We start from the raw sequence: 23,199 nt of genomic DNA, 5'->3' as shown, positions 1-23,199 counted from the left end.
GATTAAAATCCATATCTATGAAATGAACATGAATCAAATTAGGTCGTGGACTGATGTTTGCTCTTTTATCAGAAAATGGCAAACGGATCATTTGCAAAGCTACTTGATGACAACAAGTTGAACGGCCCAAACTATGCTGACTGGTATAGGAACCTTATGTTGGTCTTAACCTCTGAGAAATTGGACAAGGTAGCAAAGAATCCTGCCCCGGATCGTCCGGGAGATAGGGCTTCTGAGGCCCGAAGAAGAGAATACCAAGAATGGGAGGAGAAAAACTCCCTTGCCCGCTGCTATATCATTGCCTCCTTGGACAATCCAATTCAGAGGCAGTTCGATCAGATCGAACTTGCTAAAGATGTATTGGACAGTCTTAGGACAATGTACGAAGAGCAGAATCGTTCTACTCGGCAAAAGGTCTTGAAACAGTTCATGACCGCGCAGATGTCCAAGGGCCAACAAGTTCACGACCATTGTCTCCGGATGATGGGCTATATCAACGAACTAGAGGCTCTTGGATCCGGGATGGATCTGGTAACTCAGATCGATGCTATTCTCAACTCTCTGCCTCCATCCTTTAATCCATTCATCATGAACTACAACATGAACAAGCTGAACGTCAGCTTGCAGGAACTCAGCAATATGTTGCAGAGGGCCGAAGAATTGATTAAAAAGGATGAGCCCATTGCCATGCTTGTTGAAACTGGCAAATCGGGCAAGAAAAGGAAGGCGAAGAGAAAGCCCCAGAAAAAGGCTGCCAAACCCAAGAAACAGAGGAAGGACAAGGCATCAGATGCCTGTCATTTTTGCAAGAAGACCGGCCACTGGAAAAGGAATTGTCCTGCCTACCTGGAATCCAAGAAAGGTAATTTCGAAACTTGTGTTATAGAAATCAATTTGTTGGTAGCTTCTACGTCCTGGTGTATTGACTCCGGGGCTTCAACTCATGCGTGTAACTCACTGCAGGGGTTCAAGGTAAGCAGATGGCTGAGTGAAAGAGAAGTCACACTCTACTTGGGGACTACTGCAATTGTTGCAGCCGCGGCCATTGGAACCGTGGAACTATATTTTAGAGAAGAAATAATTGTACTGAAAGATTGTCTTTATGTACAAAATTTAAGAAGAAATTTGATTTCTGTCTCAAAACTGTGTGCAGATGGTTATTCTGTCTTCTTTAGTAATACGATTACTATTAAAAGAAATAACAGATTCATCGCATACGGGGAACTGGAGAACGGTCTCTATGTTCTACATCCTTCTCTAGAAACTAACATAACCGAAACTACGTCGGTTGAAAACCCCAAGAAGAGAGCCTGTGATACAGTTAATCCCACGTGTCTATGGCATTACCGACTTGGCCACATCGGTGTTGACCGAATCACAAGGTTGGTAAAGGATGGTCCTTTGGATTTTCTAGCTGTAGAAGATCTTCCCGCTTGTGAGCCTTGCCTACAAGGCAAGATGACGAAACGGCCATTTAACGGTAAGCCTGAAAGATGTACATGAAAGAATGGTAGGATCCATCTAATGGACGCCATAAAGGATGCGGAATGGGTGGGGCGAATTTCAAAAATTTCCTACCTTCTCCCAACTGGGAATCATATTCCCTGAATTTAGAATATAATATTCAAGGATCTACTTGAACCCTAATCAAACCAGATCTGTACCAAAAGATCAATGGGAGGATTATACCTGATCCGGAGAAGCAGTATCTCCCAAAGTTGGTGTTCACGCCCAAAGAATGCTCCAAGATCTGTTCCTGCTGAAGATGACACAGCTGTGGATGGAACAGAACCAGCAGGGTGCGTCCTACACACTGGATCCTTCACAAGAATCCCCTGGATGTACTAAACACTGAATTCTCTCAGTCTTTCTTGCAAGACTGATGTCAAGAACTGGTTTCTTGACTTTCTTTTCTGCAAAGATCAAGTCTTGCAACAATGCAGATGGCGGCGGCAGGAGGAGATTTCCAGAAACGAAAAGGCTGAACTGTTTTTTTTTCTGGAGAGAATGAGATCTAATCTCAATTCGCAGGAACCCTTCTTGCTTACCAAAACCTCTTGGATCGAAATCTGATTTCTCTTTCTTGGTTCATTCGAAAATCTCCTCCCTTTCTTCTTGATTAAGAAATCTCCTAATTAGGAGTTATCCCAATCCAAATCAGTATTTGGATAGGGGATAATCTTAATCCCTTTCCCAGATAGAGTTAGCTTACTCCTGATCTTATCAGGAGGTTACTAGATTCAAATCTGATTTGAATTTGGTCTCTAAGAGTGGATAAGGCTAAGAGCCCAATCCTTTTTGCTAGCTTTAATCTCAAATTCGCCCCATTGATGGGTGATCATATCAGCCCACCTCGAAATGGGCTTTTGGCCCATTAGGTATTCAGTGTTTAATTAGTTTCCAATCTGCTGCCCAGTTGGGCTTCTTTGTATGGCGTGGGACCCAAGCATTGATCTACACACCAGCCACACGGGTTCGGCCCAGCCTTTAATACAAGGCCCAGCCGAATTCACTGAAAATCTCAATGAACCCCTTGAGTCCATCGTATGAACCCTATGGGCCCAACACTTACATTAAGTGGTCCCTGGGCCAAGCCATCTTATAAAAACCCAGGGACTGTGGGCAGGTGCAAGATTAGCCCATCAGGTATTATCCTAAATGGTCTTACACTTAACCTCTCAGCCCTTAATGATCAAGCACTGCCCGACAAGAGAGGACCTCTCCCTCGGCTGCAAGGAACAGTGCCGCACTCTCCTCTCACATGGATCCCGGGAATTAAAACCATTTGCAAACATTTTGAAACCGTACATATATATGTAAATATATTAATTTTGCAAAAACAAAATTCCAACGATTGAAATCAACTGCCGGCAGTTTGGTTTCCATCAGAGAGAGTGCATTCCCGATCATTACCCTTTGTCCGACAAAGTGGCTGATTCTGTCACTATGACCACCCACTCAGATGAATTCTCAAACTGCCCCAACATACCCAGGTTTTGATCCGCACTAAGGATCTCACTGATTGGCATATCAAAGGCAGGCTGATCCAGCACCTAGTGAAGTGTCATAATAGAGTCTAGGGGTCAGGTGTAACTTTCCAGTTTTGCCCATCTATCTCCAAGGTCCAGGGCAAGACTGGAAATCTGGTCCGGTTCAAGGATTCAAGTAATCCCATGCTGCATGTGCCTCGGGTCTTACCCTGATCGCTGAGACAGGCCATCCCAACACTTGGTGGCACACCAGTATCAGCCTTGGCAGGATAAATCTCCCCAGACTTATCCAACGGCTGTGAACATTTAAAACTAACAGGAGTCTCTACAAATGTCCAGTTTTAGGGTTTTACACAGAATTAAACCAAACAACATGAATCAAACATGCACTTTATTTATTTCCACTAAATAACAAAAGTACATCAAAATGATTGAAGCTAAGGGCATACAAAACTGTCTAACAGCTCCCACTTGCACTTAGGTCCAATCTGGTACAAGCCGGAGTCCCATACTTTCCACATGTTTCTCAAACACCTTCTGTGTCAGTGGCTTAGTCAATGGGTCTGCCACATTATCCGTTGATGCTACCTTTTGAATTAGGACGTCCCCTCTACCAACGATCTCCCGCAGTACATGGTACTTCCTCTCGATGTGCTTTGACTTCGAGTGGGCCCGAGGCTCTTTAGCCTGGGCGATCGCTCCATTGTTGTCACACAACAACGGGATGGGTGATGTGCTGGATGGAATCGCTCCCAATTCGTGTATGAATTTCTTCATCCACACGGCTTCCTTGGCAGCTTCACTTGCGGCAATGTACTCGGCCTCGGTTGTGGAGTCTGCAGTGGACCCCTGTTTGCTGCTTTTCCAGCAAACAGCACACGATCCTATCGTGAAAACATACCCAGATGTAGACTTTCTATCATCTGGATCCGACTGGAAATCGGCATCGGTATACCCTAGAACTTGCAGTGAACTACCATCGAATACCAGACAAAACTCTTTCGTCCCTCGAAGGTATTTGAGTATGTTCTTCACAGCGGCCCAATGCTCCTGTCCTGGGTTTGCCTGGAATCTGCTTACCACACTCACCGCTTGAGCTATGTCCGGGGAGTGCACAACATGGCGTACATGATGCTCCCCACAGCTGAGGCATAGGGAACGTCTCTCCTGCTCTCAATCTCCTCAGAAGTCTTGGGAGACATCTTCTTGGAGAGAGTGACTCCGTGCCTGAAAGGAATGTTTCCTTTCTTAGAGTTTTCCATGCTGTATCTTTTGACAATTTTGTCAATGTAAGCAGCCTGGGATAATCCAATTATCCGCTTCGATCTATCTCTATAGAGTCGAAGACCCAGTATGTATGAAGCTTCTCCAAGATCTTTCATGGAGAACTGCTGTGATAGCCATACCTTGACCGAAGTCAACATTCCTACATCATTCCCAATGAGTAGGATATCATCCACATACAAGATTAAAAAGGTGATCTTATCCCCACTGGATTTCCTGTAAACACAGGGCTCATCCGGATTCTGCTCAAAGTCAAACGTTTTGACTGCAGAATCAAAACGGATGTTCCAACTCCTAGAAGCCTGCTTAAGTCCATATATGGATCTATTAAGTTTACATACCATGTGTTCCTGACCAGCAGCAATGAAGCCTTGCGGCTGCTGCATGTAGATATCTTCACTAAGATCTCCATTCAGGAATGCTGTTTTGACATCCATTTGCCAAATCTCGTAATCATGGTACGCTGCTACAGCTAGCAGGATCCTAATGGATTTAAGCAAGGCCACCAGTGAAAAGGTTTCCTCATAGTCGATGCCTTCTTTCTGAGTATACCCTTTCGCCACCAAACGAGCTTTAAAGGTCTCAATCCTGCCATCGGGGCCCTTCTTCCTCTTGTAGATCCATTTGCAACCAATTGCTTTTACCCCGGAGGGCGGATCCACTAGAGTCCAGACTCCATTGGTCTCCATTGAGTCCATCTCGGCTCTCATGGCCTCCACCCACTTCTGGGAGTCTATGTCTAACATAGCTTCCGCGTAAGTCACGGGATCCTCTTCACTAGTCAAGGCTTCCACCAGGTAACTATCCTGGTCATAACCATATCGGACTGGTGGTCTGGATACCCGGGTGGACCTTCTAGGTTGGTCATTACCTGGAACTTGTGGGACATCTCCCACTGCTCCTGAGCTCTCCTCATCAAGAACTATTTGCTGACGATGGGTGTCCAGGATGTAATCGGATTCTAAAAATCGGGCGTTTCGACTGCAGAACACTTTCTGCTCACTTGGGTCATAGAATAGATAACCCACCGAATCCTTTGGGTAGCCTATAAACAGGCAACGGCTGGTTTTAGATTCCAACTTGTCCGCACTTGTTCTTTTAACGTGTGCAGGACAACCCCAAATCTTCAAGTGTCTCACACTTGGCTTCCTTCCGGTCCAAAGCTCATATGGAGTTTTCGGAACTGATTTGGTTGGAACCCTATTCAGCACGTAGATAGCAGTCTCTAATGCATATCCCCAAAAGGATGTGGGTAATTCTGAGTGTACGAGAAGTGACCGGACCATGTCCAACAAGGTCCTATTTCTCCTCTCTGAAACACCGTTGAGTTGAGGTGTAGCAGGAGGAGCTAGTTGTGACACTATCCCATTGGCCTTTAAGTAGTCCCTGAATTCGTAGAGAGATACTCGCCACCTCGATCTGATCGAATGGCCTTAATTTCTCTCCCTAACTGTTTCTCGACTTCCTGTCTGAACTTTTTGAACTTTTCAAATGATTCAGACTTATGTCTCATTAGGTACACGTAACCATATCGTGAAAAATCATCTGTAAAGGTGATGAAGTACACGTGTTGATTCCGTGTCCTAACACTCAGGGGACCACATACATCAGTATGTATTAGGTCAAGTGCGCCTGCACATCTTTCAGGCTTACCGTCAAATGGCCGCTTAGTCATCTTACCTTGGAGGCAAGGTTCACAAGTGGGAAGATTTTCTACGGTTAGAAAATCCAAAGGACCATCCTTTACCAGTCTTGTGATTCGGTCGACACCGATGTGGCCAAGTCGGTAATGCCAGAGGCACGTGGGATTTACTGTATCACGAGTCCTTTTCTTGGGATTTTCGACCGACGTAGTTTCGGTTAAGTTAGTTTCCAAAGAAGGATGCAGAACATAGAGACCGTTCTCTAGTTCCCCGCATGCGATGAATTTATTATTCCGTTTAACAGTAATCATATTACTAAAGTAAACAGTATATCCATCAGCACACAATTTTGAAACAGAAATTAAATTCCTTCTCAAGTTCTGTACATAAAGACAATCTTTAAGTACAAGGACTCCTTCTTTAAAAACTAATTCTACGGTTCCTATTGCCGCAGCTGCAACACTTGCAGTTGTTCCCAAGAACAGTGTCACTTCACCTTCACTCAACCTTCTGCTAACTTTGAACCCCTGCAGTGAGTTACACGCATGAGTTGAAGCCCCGGAGTCAACACACCAGGACACAGAAGTAACTAACATATTAGTTTCTATGACACAAGTTTCGATATTACCTTTCTTAGATTCCAGGTAGGTAGGACAGTTCCTCTTCCAGTGGCCGGTCTGCTTGCAGAAGTGACAGACATCAGATGCCTTGTTCTTCTTCTGCTTCTTGGGTTTGGTAGTCTTCTTCTGGGGCTTCTTTGCCTTTCTCTTTCTCTTGCCCGATTTGTTAGCTTCAGCAAGCATAACCACAGGCTCATCCTTCTTGAGTAAATCCTCGGCCCTCTGCAACAAATTGCTGAGTTCCTGGACGCTGACATTCAGCTTATTCATATTGTAGTTCATAGTGAACGCATTGAAGGAAGAGGGCAAAGAATTTAGGATGGCATCCACTTGCGTGCCAAGATCTAGCCCGGATCCAAGAGCTTCAAGTTCGTTGATGTATCCCATCATCCGAAGACAATGGTCATGAACTTTCTGCCCTTTGGTCATCTGCGCGGTCATGAACAATTTCAGGACCTTCTGCCGAGTAGAACGGTTCTGCTCCTCATACATTGTCCTTAGACTGTCCAATATGTCCTTGGCAAGTTCGATCTGATCGAACTGCCTCTGTGTTGAGTTGTCTAATGAGGCAATGACAAAGCAGCGGGCTAGGGAGTTCTTATCCTCCCAATCTTGGTAGTCCCTCCTACGGGCCTCAGAAGCCCTATCACCCGGACGTTCCGGGGCAGGATTTTTCACTACCTTGTCTAACTTTTCAGAAGTTAGGACCAGCATAAGATTTCTGTACCAGTCGGCATAGTTTGGGCCCTTAAGCTTGTTATCGTCTAGAAGCTTTGCAAATTGACCGTTTGCCATTTTCTGATAAAACAGCAAAATCATTAGTCCACAACCTTAGTTTGATTCATGTTTACCTACATAGATATGGCTTTTAATCTATGTTCCATTCCCATTTGTTCATCTCTGAGATTTCCCTCCTATCTCAGTGACGGAGACGACAAAATGTCTCTAGAAATGTGGGAAATCACATGGGGTGCGTGAAGCCAACTGTTTCAGCTGCATAACCCCACCACCTTTCTGTGACGGATCATATCCACTCATCAAATGAGTTTCCCTTTGGCCTCTGTCAGACAAGGTTCAGAGCCGTTTTCAAGTAAACCCTTCTGTCCAGTGAGTGCACACCCATCATATTCAGGTTACACCAAGGTACCGTGAGAGAGTTCCCATTTTTTGGTGAAGCCCCTCCCACATCGGTCTATGACGCCCCTATCATCTTATGAAACACTCTAACAGATCCAACAGCAAATGGATAGCCCAATTTATGGTGCGTTTCCTCATTACTGATGGACCCATCAATGTGCTAATGACGGAAGGCCTTTAGAGAGTCCATCATATGGATCTCCCTATCACTTGCATTCATATTTGCCGGAGGGAACAAAATTACGGCCTAGTTCTAATTTAGGTCAAACCAAAGTGGCTCCCACTGACTTTCATAAAGTCAGATTTCTGGTGGGCCTTAATCGGCTAGGGGTTCCGTACGCATCCCTTTTCAGGGTTGTGGGGCCCACCAGGCAAAGAGGGGGGTCATCCAATGACCTTCAGGGACACCATGGCAATGATGTGCATTCAGCCATGGTGTGCGCAAGAGCCACTAACGAGTCATCACGGGCCAAGTACTTATGGCCCATGGTCGCAGCACATCAAACATCCAAACATCACATGTAAAGGAGGAATTGATCCAATCAATTAATTGCTGTAAAGCCTATTCAACGGCCCATTTAAAAAACCAAGTCATTAACGATTAATGTCCACTAGGTGTATGGGCTGAATCGCAGATAGCAGTTCGGCCCATACAGCTTATCTCACAATAATGGGCTTTTGCAGTTTTAACCCTTTAAAACTGGGCTTTACAGGTGGGCCGAATTAATCCCTGTAATTGAACATCAGATTTGGAACAAAAGTGTGAGACAATTGGACTGAGAACAGCCCCTTCCGAAACCCAGATTCGGTCCAAACAGTTTTGGTCCAATCTAGTCCGAAATGGTCCAAAACTGATTTTCAATTCAAGAATTAATTATTGAATGATCTGAAATTAATAGTTTTGATTTCTAGCAAACACAAAACAATTATGGACTGTTCGCACCACCTGCAAAACAGAGGTTAATCACAAGGGTTGCAGTTTCATAAACTGCAAATCGCAGAAAATGATTTCTCCATCTGCAAATCTCCAGCGCCGCCATCTTCTTCCATCTTCTTTAATCAAGAAAAATAACAGAAATCCTATTTCTATTAATTACATTCTTGATCAAATCCTATACATTCAGTTTAAAAATAAAAAAATATTTACAGACCGAATTGAATGAAATAAATAAATAGAAAAGAAAAAGGGTGCGCAGACCATCTGCGCTAAAACTGCACTGCGATCTCCAGGTTTGAACAGTCCATTAAATCAAAATAAATAAAGAACAATTCCAAATAAATTTTGGATTTAATAGAAATTAATTTCAGATCAATCGCCCTTAACAAGAAACAATTTCTTGAAAGAAAAAAGAAAACAATCTGCGCAAATCTTGAAAGAACACCTTCTATCCATCTGCGCAGGGTCAGATCTGATTTTCTTTTGGTTCAAGATACGAACCTGTGGCTCTGATACCACTGAAAGAATGGTAGGATCCATCTAATGGACGCCATAAAGGTTGCGGAATGGGTGGGGCGAATTTCAAAAATTTCCTACCTTCTCCCAACTGGGAATCATATTCCCTGAATTTAGAATACAATATTCAAGGATCTACTTGAACCCTAATCAAACCAGATCTGTACCAAAAGATAAATGGGAGGATTATACCTGATCCGGAGAAGCAGTATCTCCCAAAGTTGGTGTTCACGCCCAAAGAATGCTCCAAGATCTGTTCCTGCTGAAGATGACACAGCTGTGGATGGAACAGAACCAACAGGGTGCGTCCTACACACTGGATCCTTCACAAGAATCCCCTGGATGTACTAAACACTGAATTCTCTCAGTCTTTCTTGCAAGACTGATGTCAAGAACTGGTTTCTTGACTTTCTTTTCTGCAAAGATCAAGTCTTGCAACAATGCAGATGGCGGCGGCAGGAGGAGATTTCCAGAAACGAAAAGGCTGAACTGTTTTCTTTTCTGGAGAGAATGAGATCTAATCTCAATTCGCAGGAACCCTTCTTGCTTACCAAAACCTCTTGGATCGAAATCTGATTTCTCTTTCTTGGTTCATTCGAAAATCTCCTCCCTTTCTTCTTGATTAAGAAATCTCCTAATTAGGAGTTATCCCAATCCAAATCAGTATTTGGATAGGGGATAATCTTAATCCCTTTCCCAGATAGAGTTAGCTTACTCCTGATCTTATCAGGAGGTTACCAGATTCAAATCTGATTTGAATTTGGTCTCTAAGAGTGGATAAGGCTAAGAGCCCAATCCTTTTTGCTAACTTTAATCTCAAATTCGCCCCATTGATGGGTGATCATATCAGCCCACCTCGAAATGGGCTTTTGGCCCATTAGGTATTCAGTGTTTAATTAGTTTCCAATCTGCTGCCCAGTAGGGCTTCTTTGTATGGCGTGGGACCCAAGCATTGATCTACACACCAGCCACAGGGGTTCGGCCCAGCCTTTAATACAAGGCCCAGCCGAATTCACTGAAAATCTCAATGAACCCCTTGAGTCCATCGTATGAACCCTATGGGCCCAACACTTACATTAAGTGGTCCCTGGGCCAAGCCATCTTATAAAAACCCAGGGACTGTGGGCAGGTGCAAGATTAGCCCATCAGGTATTATCCTAAATGGTCTTACACTTAACCTCTCAGCCCTTAATGATCAAGCACTGCCCGACAAGAGAGGACCTCTCCCTTGGCTGCAAGGAACAGTGCCGCACTCTCCTCTCACATGGATCCCGGGAATTAAAACCATTTGCAAACATTTTGAAACCGTACATATATATGTAAATATATTAATTTTGCAAAAACAAAATTCCAATGATTGAAATCAACTGCCGGCAGTTTGGTTTCCATCAGAGAGAGTGCATTCCCGATCATTACCCTTTGTCCGACAAAGTGGCTGATTCTGTCACTATGACCACCCACTCAGATGAATTCTCAAACTGCCCCAACATACCCAAGTTTTGATCCGCACTAAGGATCTCACTGATTGGCATATCAAAGGCAGGCTGATCCAGCACCTAGTGAAGTGTCATAATCGAGTCTAGGGGTCTGGTGTAACTTTCCAGTTTTGCCCATCTATCTCCAAGGTCCAGGGCAAGACTGGAAATCTGGTCCGGTTCAAGGATTCAAGTAATCCCATGCTGCATGTGCCTCGGATCTTACCCTGATGGCTGAGACAGGCCATCCCAACACTTGGTGGCACACCAGTATCAGCCTTGGCAGGATAAATCTCCCCAGACTTATCCAACGGTTGTGAACATTTAAAACTAACATGAGTCTCTACAAATATCCAGTTTTAGGGTTTTACACAGAATTAAACCAAACAACATGAATCAAACATGCACTTTATTTATTTCCACTAAATAACAAAAGTACATCAAAATGATTGAAGCTAAGGGCATACAAAACACAATAACATCAATAGCATTCTTCTCTTTAAGAAAGAGAGATTAAGAGATTTCATGCATACTGCGAATTCTCTTCTGCCGCCACCCTCCTGCCATTGCCATTCCTTCAGTTCGATCTCCAGTTTTTGGGAGCAATCAAGATTGGATCTTGATTTCAATCTTTTGGGAAAAGATTGATTGGAGCTGTACTCACAAGCCGTCCAGTTGATTCTTGCGAAGGGTCAAGTTCTTTTGAAGAACATTGCTGATTCTGCTCCATCCTTCACTGCGCCATCTTCAGTGGGAGCAGAATTTGGATCTTTCCTTGGGCGTGAACACCTCCATTGGGAGATAGTATTTCTCCGTATCAGGTATAATCCTCTCCCACTCCTTTTGGTTCAGATCTGGTTCAGTTTATGGTTCAAGATTGATCCTTGAAAATATGATTTTCTAAATAGGGAATACGATTCCCAGTTAAAGGGAGAGATAAAATTTTTTGAAATTCGCCCCTTATTCAGCAATCTTTGGGCGTCCATAGGATGGATCTCTCATCCCTTCAATTTGGATAAGACTTCTCTTCAGGTGATAGGGATAAACCCTTATCTTCTCTACAGATTAGATTAGCTTTCTCCTAATCTCATTAGGAGGTTTCTAGATCTGAATCATATTCAGATCTGAACTCTCTGAGTGGATAAGATTAAGACCCTATCCTATCTGCTAATCCATCTCAGAATTCGCCCCTTTAATTAACTAAATGAATAGCCCAGTTCAAAATGGGCTTTAGGCCCATTAAGCTTATGTGCTCACTTAACCTTCCTAACTGCTGTCCAGTTGGGCTTCCTTGTATGGCGTGGGACCCAAGCATTGATCTACACATCAGCCACATGGGTTCGGCCCAGCCTTTGTTACAAGGCCTGGCCGAATACACTGTTAAAGACAGTGCACCCCCTGAAACCCATCGAATGGGCTGTATGGGCCCAACACTTACCCTAAGTGGTCCCTGGTCCAAGCCACCTTGTAACACCCTGGGACTGTGAGCAGATGCAAGATTAGCCCATCAGGTATTATCCTCAATGGTCTTACACTAAATCTCTCAGCCCATAATGATCATACAGTGCCCGACAAGAGAGGACCTCTCCCTCGGCTGCAAGGAACAGTGTTGCGCTGATTGGAACAGTGCCCGACAAGAGAGGACCTCTCCCTCGGCTGCAAAGATAGCCCAATCTGACACCTCGTGCAGTATCATAATCGAGTCTAGGGGTTGGGTGTTACTTTCCAGTTTAGCCCTTCAATCTCCAAGGTCTAGGGCAATACTGGAAATCTGGTCCAGTTCAAAGATTCAATTAATCCTACATTGTATGTGCCTAGGGTCTCACCCTGGCAGCTGAGACAGGCCACCCCAACCGACTTGGTGGCACCACAGTGTCAGCCTTGTTAGGTTAGGTCTCCCCAGACCGACCCACTGGCTGTGAACATTCTAAACTAACACGAGTCTCATTAAGTGTCCAGTTTAAGGGTATTATACAGAAACATACCAAGGAAACATGAATCAAATATGCACTTCTATTCATTTACAATAAACTCTTAAAGTGCATCATTCTGACTGAAGCTAAGGGCATACAAAATTGTCTAACAGCTCCCACTTGCACTTAGGTCCAATCAGGTACTAGCCGGAGTCCCATGCTTTCCACATGTTTCTCAAACACTTTCTGTGATAGTGGCTTTGTTAATGGGTCTGCTACATTTTCCGCTGATGCTACCTTCTAAATCAGGACGTTCCCTCTACCAACAATCTCCCGCAGTACGTGGAACTTCCTCTCGATGTGCTTCGACTTCGATTGGGCTCGTGGCTCCGTAGCCTGAGCAATGGCTCCATTGTTGTCACACAACAATGGGATGGGTGATGTGCTGGATGGAACTACTCCCAACTTGTGAACGAACTTCTTCTTCCACACAGCTTCTTTGGTAGCCTCACTTGCGGCAATGTACTCGGCCTCGGTCGTGGAGTTTGTAGTGGACCCCCGTTTGCTGCTTTTCCAGCAAACAGCACACGATCCTATCGTGAAAACATATCTAGATGTAGACTTTCTATCATCTAGGTCTAACTGGAAATCGGCATCTGTATACCCTTGGATCTGTAGTGAGCTACCGTCGAATACTAGACAAAACTCTTTTGTCCTTCGAAGGTACTTAAGTATGTTTTTCACAGCAGTCCAATGCTCCTACCCTGCGTTGGCCTGAAATCTGCTTACTACACTCACTGCCTGAGCTATGTCAGGACGAGTGCACAGCATGGCATACATGATGCTCCCTACGACTGAAGCATAAGGAACGTCTTTCAGGCCATCAATCTCCTCAAAAGTCTTGGGAGACATCTTCTTGGAGAGAGTTACTACGTGCCTGAAAGGAACATTTCCTTTCTTGGAGTTTTCCATGCTGTATCTCTTGACTATTTTGTCAATGTAAGCAGATTAGGATAATCCTATTATCCGCTTCAATCTATCTCTATAGAGTCGAAGACCCAGTATATTGGAGGCTTCTCCAAGATCTTTCATGGAGAATTGCAGTGATAGCCATAATTTCACCGTAGTTAACATTCCTACATCATTCCCAATGAGTAGAATGTCATCTACATACAGAACCAAGAAGGTAACCTTATCCCCACTGTTCTTCCTATAGACACAAGGTTCATCCGGATTCTGCTCCAAGTCAAACGATTTGACAACAGAGTCAAAACGGATGTTCCAACTTCTAGAAGCTTGCTTAAGTCCATAAATGGATCTGTTAAGTTTACAGACCATGTTTTCCTGACCTGCAGCAATGAAGCCTTGCGGCTGCTGCATATAGATATCTTCAGTAAGATCTCCATTCAGGAATGCAGTTTTGACATCCATTTGCCAAATCTCATAATCATGGTATGCTGCTACAGCTAGTAGGATCCTAATGGAATTAAGCATGGCCACAGACGAAAAGGTTTCCTCACAATCGATGCCCTTTTTCTGAGTGTACCCTTTCGCCACCAAACGAGCCTTGAAGGTCTCAACCTTACCATCGGGGCCCTTCTTCCTCTTGTAAATCCATTTGCAACCAATTGCCTTTACCCCAGAGGGTGGATCTACTAGAGTCCAGACTCCATTGGTCTCTATTGAGTCCATCTCTGCTCTCATGGCCTCCACCCACTTCTGGTAATCTATGTCCAACATAGCTTCCGCGTAAGTCATAGGATCCTCCTCACTAGTCAAGGTTTCCACCAGGTAACTATCCGAGTCATAACCATAACGGACTGGTGGCCTGGATACCCGAGTGGATCTTCTAGGTTGGTCACTACCTGGAACTTGTGGGACATCTCCCACTGCTCCTGAGCTCTCCTTATCAAGAACAATTTCCTGATGATGGGTGTCCAAGATATAATCGGTTTCCAAGAATTGCGCATTTCGACTGCAGAACACTTTCTGCTCACTTGGGTCATAGAATAGATAACCTATAGAGCCTTTTGGGTAGCCTACAAATAGGCAACGGTTGGTCTTGGATTCCAACTTGTCTGCACTCATTCTTTTAACGTGTGCTGGACAACCCCAAATCTTCAAGTGTCTAACACTTGGTTTCTTTCCGGTCCAAAGTTCATATGGAGTGTTCGGAACCGATTTTGTTGGAACCCGATTCAGCACATAAATCGCAGTCCCTAATGCATAACCCCAAAAGGATGTGGGTAACTCTGAGTGTATGAGAAGCGACTGGACCATATCCAATAAGGTCCTATTCCTCCTCTCTGAAACACCGTTAAGTTGTGGTATAGCAGGAGGAGCTAATTGTGATACTATCCCATTGTCCTTTAAGTAGTCCCTGAATTCGTCAGAGAGATACTCGCCACCTCGATCTGATCGAAGGGCTTTAATTTCTCTCCCTAACTATTTCTCGACCTCTTGTCTAAACTGTTTGAACTTTTCAAAGGATTCAGACTCGTGTCTCATTAGGTACTTGTAACCATATCACGAAAAATCGTCTATGAAGGTGATGAAATACACGTGTTGATTTCGTGTCCTAAAACTCAGGGGACCACATACATCAGTATGTATTAGGTCAAGTGTGCCTGTACATCTTTCAGGTTTACCGTTAAATGGCCATTTCGTCATCTTGCCTTGTAGGCAAGGTTCACAAGTGGGAAGATTTTCTACAGTTAGAAAATCCAAAGGACCATCCTTTACCAATCTTGTGATTCGGTCAATATCAATGTGGCCAAGTCGATAATGCCACAGACACGTGGGATTAACTGTATCACGGGCTCTCTTCTTGGGGATTTCAGCCGACGTAGTTTTGGTTTTGTTAGTTTCTAGAGAAGGATGTAGAACATAGAGACCGTTCTCCAGTTCCCCTTATGCGATGAATCTGTTGTTTCTTTTAATAGTAATCGTATTACTAAAGAAGACAGAATAACCATTTGCACATAGTTTTGAGACAGAAATCAAATTTCTCCTTAAATTTTGAACATAAAGACAATCTTTCAGTACAATTATTCCTTCTCTAAAAAATAACTCCACGGTTCCTTTGGCCGCGGCTGCAACAGTTGCAGTAGTCCCCAAGTAGAGTGTGACTTCTCCTTCACTCAGCCTTTTGCTTACCTTGAACCCCTGCAGTGAGTTACACGCATGAGTTGAAGCCCCGGAGTCAATACACCAGGATGCAGAAGCTACCAACAATTGGTTTCTATAACATAAGTTTCGAAATTACCTTTCTTGGATTCCAGGTAGGCAGGACAATTCCTTTTCCAATGGCCGGTCTTCTTGCAGAAGTGACAGGCATCCGATGCTTTGTCCTTTTTCTGCTTCTTGCTCTTAGTGGCTTTCTTCTGAGGCTTCTTTGCCTTCCTCTTTCTCTTGCCTGTCTTGCCAGATTCAACAAGCATGGCTACAGGCTCATCCTTTCTAATCAGTACTTCAGCACTTTGCAACATACTGCTGAGCTCTTGCAAGCTGACATTCAGCTTGTTCATGTTATAGTTCATGATGAACAGATTAAAGGAAGGAGGCAAAGAGTTAAGGATAGCATCTATCTGGGTTGAAAGGTCCAGCCCGGATCCAAGAGCCTCTAGTTCGTTGATGTATCCCAGCATCCGAAGACAATTGTCGTGAACTTGTTGACCCTTGGACATTTGTGTGGTCATGAACTGTTTCAAGACCTTTTGTCGAGTCGAACGATTCGGCTCTTCATACATCGTCCTGAGACTGTCCAATATGTCCTTGGCAAGTTCGATCTGATCGAACTGCCTCTGTATCGAGTTGTTTAAGGAGACAATGATATAAAACTGAGCAAGGGAGTTTTTCTCCTCCCATTCTTGATAGTCTCTCCTTCGAGCCTCAGAAGCCCTATCACTCGGACGCTAAGGGGCAGGATTCTTTGCCACTTTGTCCAGCTTTTTAGAAGCTAGGAGCAGCATATGGTTCCTGTACTAGTCAGCATAGTTTGGGCCCTTCAACATGTTGTCATCAAGCAGTTTTGCAAATGATCCGTTTGCCATTTTCTGATAAAAGAGCAAACATCAGTCCACAACCATCATATTCGTGAACGCCAAGGTACCGTGAGAGAGTTCCCATTTTCTCGTGAAGCCCCTTCCACATCGGTTTATAACGCCCCTATCATCTTATGAAACACTCAGACAAGCCCAACAGCAAATGGATAGCCCATTTTCTGGTGCGTTTCCTCATTACTGAAGGACCCATCCTCATGCTAATGATGGAAGGTCTTTAGATAGTTCATCATATGAATCTCCCTATCACATGTACTCATATTAGCGGGAGGGAACAGTTAATTAGGTCAAACCAAAGTGGCTCCCACTGACTTTCATGAAGCCAGATTTCGGTGGGCTGAATCGGCTAGGTTCCGCACGTAACCTCTTGATGAGGTGTGGGGCCCACCACTAAGGGAGGTCATCCAATGTCCAAAATGGACACCATGGCAATGATGTGCATTCAGCCATTGTGTGCGCAAGAGCCACTGTCGATTGAGCATGGCCCAAGTACTTATGGCCCATGTACATAGCACATCACACATCCATACATCACATGCAGGGATAAATTGATCCAATCAATTAATCATCTGTAAGGCCCATTTGAAGCCCATTTTAAATCCATAATATTAACCATTAATATTATCTAGGTATATGGGCTGAATGGTTCAACCCATATAGTTTTAAATGTTAAGTGGGCTTTTAGCAATTTTAACCTATTAAAACTGGGCCTTTACAGGTTGGGCCGAATTAACCATTTAATTAAACACCAATCCTTAGGCCCATTAGTGGGAAAATTAGGGCTGACTTTTAGCCTTGATTAAACCCTAGATTCGATTCAAACTATTTGAACCAATCTTGGTTCGAATGGGTCTAGGGTTTGATCTTTAATTAAATCTTTAATTCAAGAAAATAATCTGAAATTAAATACCGATAAAAGAAAAACAAGAATCAGTCAACCACGGCTGTTCGCACAATCCATCCTGCGAAACAGAGGTTAGATCACAGAATGTAGTTTCACAAACTGCAAATCGCAGATAGCGATTCTCCCATCTACGAAATCTCCTTCTCTGCAAAATCTCCTTTTCTGCGCCGCCATCTTCGATCCATAATAATAGAAATCCTATTTCTATTTATAATTACATTAGACCGAATACCTATACATTGAGTCTAGAAAATAAAAAAAAAAAATTATTTACAGACCAAAATAATTCAAGAACTGCAGAATCGTAGGTTCCTTGCGCAAACCAAGAATTCGATCTCCTCTTGTATGAACAGCCCATAAATCAAGAAAATCATGAAGAACAATTTTAAATAATAATCAGATTTATGTAAAATTAATTTCAGATTATTCGCCCATTAAGTTTGGGAACAAATTTCCCAAAACCCATATCTGCGGAAATCGGGTTGAACACCTTCTGCCCATTTGCGCAGGTTCAGATCTGAAACAAACTGGTTCAAGATTTGAACCATGGCTCTGATACCACTGAAGGAATGAGAGATCCATCCCATGGACGCCCAAAGATTGTGGAATAAGGGGTGAATTTCAAAAAAAATTTCTCCCTTCAACTGGGAATCGCATTCCCTATTTAGAAAATCATATTTTCAAGGATCATTCTTGAACCTTAAACTGAATCAGATCTGAACAAAAAGGAGTAGGGGAGAATTATACCTGATACGGAGAAGTAGTATCTCCCAACGGAGGTGTTCACTGAAGGGATGAGAGATCCATCCTATGGACGCCCAAAGGTTGCGGAATAAGGGGCGAATTTCAAAAATTTTATCTCTCCCTTCAACTGGGAATCGTATTCCCCATTTAGAAAATCATATTTTCAAGGATCAATCTTGAACCATAAACTGAACCAGATCTGAACCAAAAGGAGTGGGAGAGGATTATACCTGATACGGAGAAATACTATCTCCCAATGGAGGTGTTCACGCCCAAGGAAGGATCCAAAATCTGCTCCCACTGAAGATGGCGCAGTGCAGGGTGGAGCAGAATCAGCAACGTTCTTCAAAAGAACTTGATCCTTCGTAAGTATCAACTGGACGACTTGAGTACAACTCCAACCAATCTTTTCACAAAAGATTGAAATCAAGATCCAATCTTGATTGCTCCCAAGAACTGGAGATCGAACTGAAGGAATGGCAATGGCAGGAAGGTGGCAGCAGGAGAGAATTCGCAGTATGCAGGAAATCTCTCAATCTCTCTTTCTTTAAGAGAAGAATGCTTTTGATGATGTAAAAGGCTGCCGCCCCCTTCCCCTTTTATAATCTCAAAGGGATCAGCTCCTAATCAGATTAGGAGTTGCTAATCCAAATCATATTTGGGTTACAAGTCCCTTAGTGATAAGGGATAATCCTTATCTTATCTGCAAATCAGATCAGCTGTCTCCTAATCTAATTAGGAGGTTTCCAGATCTAAATCTTATTTAGATCTTGGACTCTCTTAGTGGATAGGGTCTAAGCCCAATCCTTTTAGCTGGCCCACTTCAGAATTCGCCCCCTTTAAATGACTGATCAAATCAGCCCAGTTCGAAATGGGCTTAAGGCCCATTAAGGTTATGTACTCAAAAAACCTTCCAAATTGCTGCCCAGTTGGGCTTCCTTGTATGGCGTGGGACCCAAGCATTGATCTACACATCAGCCACATGGGTTCAGCCCAGCCTTTGTTACAAGGCCTGGCCGAATGCACTGCTGAAGACAGTGTACCCCCTGAAACCCATCAAATGAGCTCTATGGGCCCAACACTTACTCTAAGTGGTCCCTGGGCCAAGCCACCTTGTAACACCCAGGGACTGTGGGTAGATGCAATATTAGCCCATCAGGCATTATCCTCAATGGTCTTACACTTAACCTCTTAGCCCATAATGATCATACACTGCCCGACAAGAGAGGACCTCTCCCTCGGCTGCAAGGAACAGTGTTGCACTCTCCACTTATATGGATCCCGGGAATTAAAACCTTCTTGCAAACAATTTAGAAACCATACATCTATACTTTTATATCTTATATAAAATATATTTTGCAAAACAAATCTCAACGGTTGAAATCGGCTGCCGGCAGTCTTGGTTTCCATCAGTGAGAGTGCATCCCCGATCATTACCTTTGTCCGACAAAGGGGCTGATCCTGTCACTATGATCACCCACTCAGATGAATTCTCGGACTGTCCCAACATACCCAGGTTTTGACTCCCGCTAAGGATCTCACTAATTGGTACATCAAAGACAGCCCAATCTGACACCTAGTGTAGTATCATAATCGAGTCTAGGGGTCGGGTGTAACTTTCCAGATTTGCCCATCAATCTCCAAGGTCCAGGGCAATACTGGAAATCTGGTCCAGTTCAAAGATTCAATTAATCCTACACTGTATGTGCCGAGGGTCTCACCCTGGCAGCTGAGACAAGTCACCCCAACCGACTTGGTGGCACTACAGTGTCAGCCTTGTCAGGATAGGTCTCCCCAGACCGACCCACTGGCTGTGAACATTCTAAACTAACACGAGTCTCATTAAGTGTCCAGTTTAAGGGTATTACACAGAAACATACCAAGGGAACATGAATCAAATATGTATCTTTATTCATTTACAATAAACTCATAAAGTACATCATTCTGATTGAAGCTAAGGGCACACAAAACTGTCTAACATTCACGCCCAAGGCAGGATCCAAAAACTACTCCCACTGAAGATGGCGTTGTGCAGGATGGAGCAGAATCAGTAGTGTTTTTCTCCAAGAACTCTGTCCTCCACAAGAATCAGCTGGATGGTACGTGAGCACAGCTTCCTTTCAATCCTTTCTCAAAGAACTGATGTCAAGATCCAATCTTGACTTCTCCCACAACTGGAGATCGAACTGGCAAACAAGGCGGCAAGAACAAGGAGGCGGCAAGAGAGTATTCGCAGGGTGCAGAATTCTCTCTTCTTGATTTCAGCACTAAAGAAAATCTGATGTTGTGTGTCCTAATGGCTTCCGCCCCCTCCTTCTTTTGTTAACCTAAAAGGATTAGCTCCTAATCCAATTAGGAGCAGCTTATCCAAATCATATTTGGATAAGACTTCTCTTTAGGTGATAGGGATAAACCCTTATCTTATCTGCAAATTAGATTAGCTTTCTCCTAATCTCATTAGGAGGTTTCTAGATTTGAATCATATTCAGATCTGAAATCTCTGAGTGGATAAGATTAAGACCCTACCCTATCTGCTAATCCATCTCAGAATTTGCCCCTTTAATTAACTAAATGAATAGCCCAGTTCGAAATGGGCTTTAGGCCCATTAAGCTTATGTGCTCACTTAACCTTCCTAACTGCTGCCCAGTTGGGCTTCCTTGTATGGCGTGGGACCCAAGCATTAATCTACACATCAGCCACATGGGTTCGGCCCAGCCTATGTTACAAGGCATGGCCGAATACACTGTTAAAGACAGTGCACCCCCTGAAACCCATCGAATGGGCTGTATGGGCCCAACACTTACCCTAAGTGATCCCTGGGCCAAACCACCTTGTAACACCCAGGGACTGTGGTCAGATGCCAGATTAGCCCATCAGGTATTATCCTCAATGGTCTTACACTTAACCTCTCAGCTCATATTGATCATACACTTCCCAACAAGAGAGGACCTCTCCCTCGGCTGCAAGGAATAGTGATGCACTCTCCACTTATATGGATCCCGGGAATTAAAACCATTTTGCAAACATTTGAGAAACCATAATATATATACTTTAATATCTCATATAAAATATAGTTTGCAAAACAAATCTCAACGGTTGAAATCGGTTGCCGGCAGTCTTGGTTTCCATCAGTGAGAGTGCATCCCTAATCATTTCCTTTGTTCGACAAAGGGGCTGATCCTGTCACTATGATCACCCACTCAGATGAATTCTCGGACTGTCCCAACATACCCAGGTTTTGACCCCCGCTAAGGATCTCACTGATTGTTATATCAAAGATAGCCCAATCCGACACCTAGTGCAGTATCATAATCGAGTCTAGGGGTCGGGTGTAACTTTCCAGTTTTGCCCATCAATCTCCAAGGTCCAGGGTAATACTGGAAATCTGGTGCAGTTCAAAGATTCAATTAATCCTACACTGTATGTGCCTAGGGTCTCACCCTGGCAGCTGAGACAGGCCACCCCAACCGACTTGGTGGCACCACAGTGTCAGCCTTGTTAGGATTGGTCTCCCCAGACCGACCCACTGGTTGTGAACATTCTAAACTAACACGAGTCTCATTAAGTGTCTAGTTTAAGGGTATTACACAGAAACATACCAAGGGAACATGAATCAAATATGCACTTTTATTCATTTACAATAAAACAATGCACTTTTGCTGATTGTTGCTCCATGAAAAGTTTGGATGACTCCTCCATCCTGGGTTGTCTGTATTTGAATATGGGTTGTAGTTTGACCTGCTAGCATGAGAGATAAAATTAGCATTCTCATGGGAAATAAAAGGACTGTTTAATTGACAATCAGAATTAATATGTCCTATTTGACCACATAAATTGCAGTAGATGCTAGATGTTGTTTTAACAACTGCAATACTAAAATTATCCAGTCTTTTATTTATATTGGCTATTTGTGCAGATAAGGATGCAAAGGAATCAATGTGGTGTACTCCCCTCTGATTGGTTTGATCATTGCTCCACTGGTAGCTGTTTGATGCCATTTCCTCCACTAAGTCATATGCTTCCTCTGGAGTTTTCCTCATGATTGTACCACCTGTGGCTGCATCAATAATGGACCGATTAGAAGGGGTAATAACATTATAAAAGGTTTGTATTTGTCACCAAATTGATATCCCATGGTGAGGACACCTCCTAAGCATCTCTTTAAATCTTTCCCATGCTTCATACAGGGATTCCCTCTCAAATTGAGCAAAAGTAGTAATATCATTAATTAATTTTGCTGTTTTGGAGGGTGGGAAATATTTAGCCAAAAATTTCTGGGTTAAATCATTCCAAGTGGTAATGCTTCCTGCAGGGAGTGAGTTGAGTCAATCTTTAGCTCTATCATGCAATGAAAAAGGAAATAATCTTAGCCTAATCGCATCATCACTAACTCCATTGTGTTTAAAAGTATCACATATTTCCAAGAAGATAACAATGTGTGCATTAGGGTCATCACTTGGTAACCCACTAAACTGAATACTAGTTTGGATCATTTGAATTATTGCAGGCTCTATTTCAAAATTATTGGCATGGATGGTAGGCTTGCAAATGCTGGATATCGCCCCATCAATGTTTGGACAAGCATAATCCAAGAGGGTGCGATTTCCTTCTGCCATCTCTCCTTCTATTTCTATGGCTGGTTCACAAATAACAACCTCTTCTCTTGATTTTCCTTTGTTGGCCCTTTGCAACAAACAAAGGGTCCTTTCAATTTCTGGATCGAATTCAGCTAACCCTTCCTGTCTAGTGCGTGTCATGCACTAGTAAATCTGAACCAACAAAAATTCGAACAAACAAATAAAAATAAAAAAAATAACAGAAATAAAAAGAAATAAAAGGAAAATAGAATAATAGAAAAAAAAAACAAAAATAAAATGTCCAAATTAATCAAGGTTAACAAATTCTAATATTATTTTAGGATTAAATCCCCGGCAACGGCGCCAAAAACTTGATATCTATGAATATATAACCCTA

The 23,199-nt window shown here is 43.3% G+C and overlaps 1 non-coding gene across 1 annotated transcript; it reads left to right on the top strand.

The window, feature by feature from the left end:
* The first annotated feature begins 22,353 nt into the window (after positions 1 to 22,353).
* On the top strand, positions 22,354 to 22,460 carry LOC148803916 (small nucleolar RNA R71). Its single transcript, XR_016081649.1, has one exon. It is a non-coding gene; the product is annotated as a small nucleolar RNA R71 (small nucleolar RNA).
* Positions 22,461 to 23,199: the final 739 nt, after the last annotated feature.

This window comes from Nelumbo nucifera, chromosome 1, assembly GCF_055504915.1.
Source record: "Nelumbo nucifera cultivar China Antique chromosome 1, China Antique-T2T, whole genome shotgun sequence".
Taxonomy (NCBI): Eukaryota; Viridiplantae; Streptophyta; class Magnoliopsida; order Proteales; family Nelumbonaceae; genus Nelumbo; species Nelumbo nucifera.
This window is presented reverse-complemented; position numbering and strand designations above follow the sequence as displayed.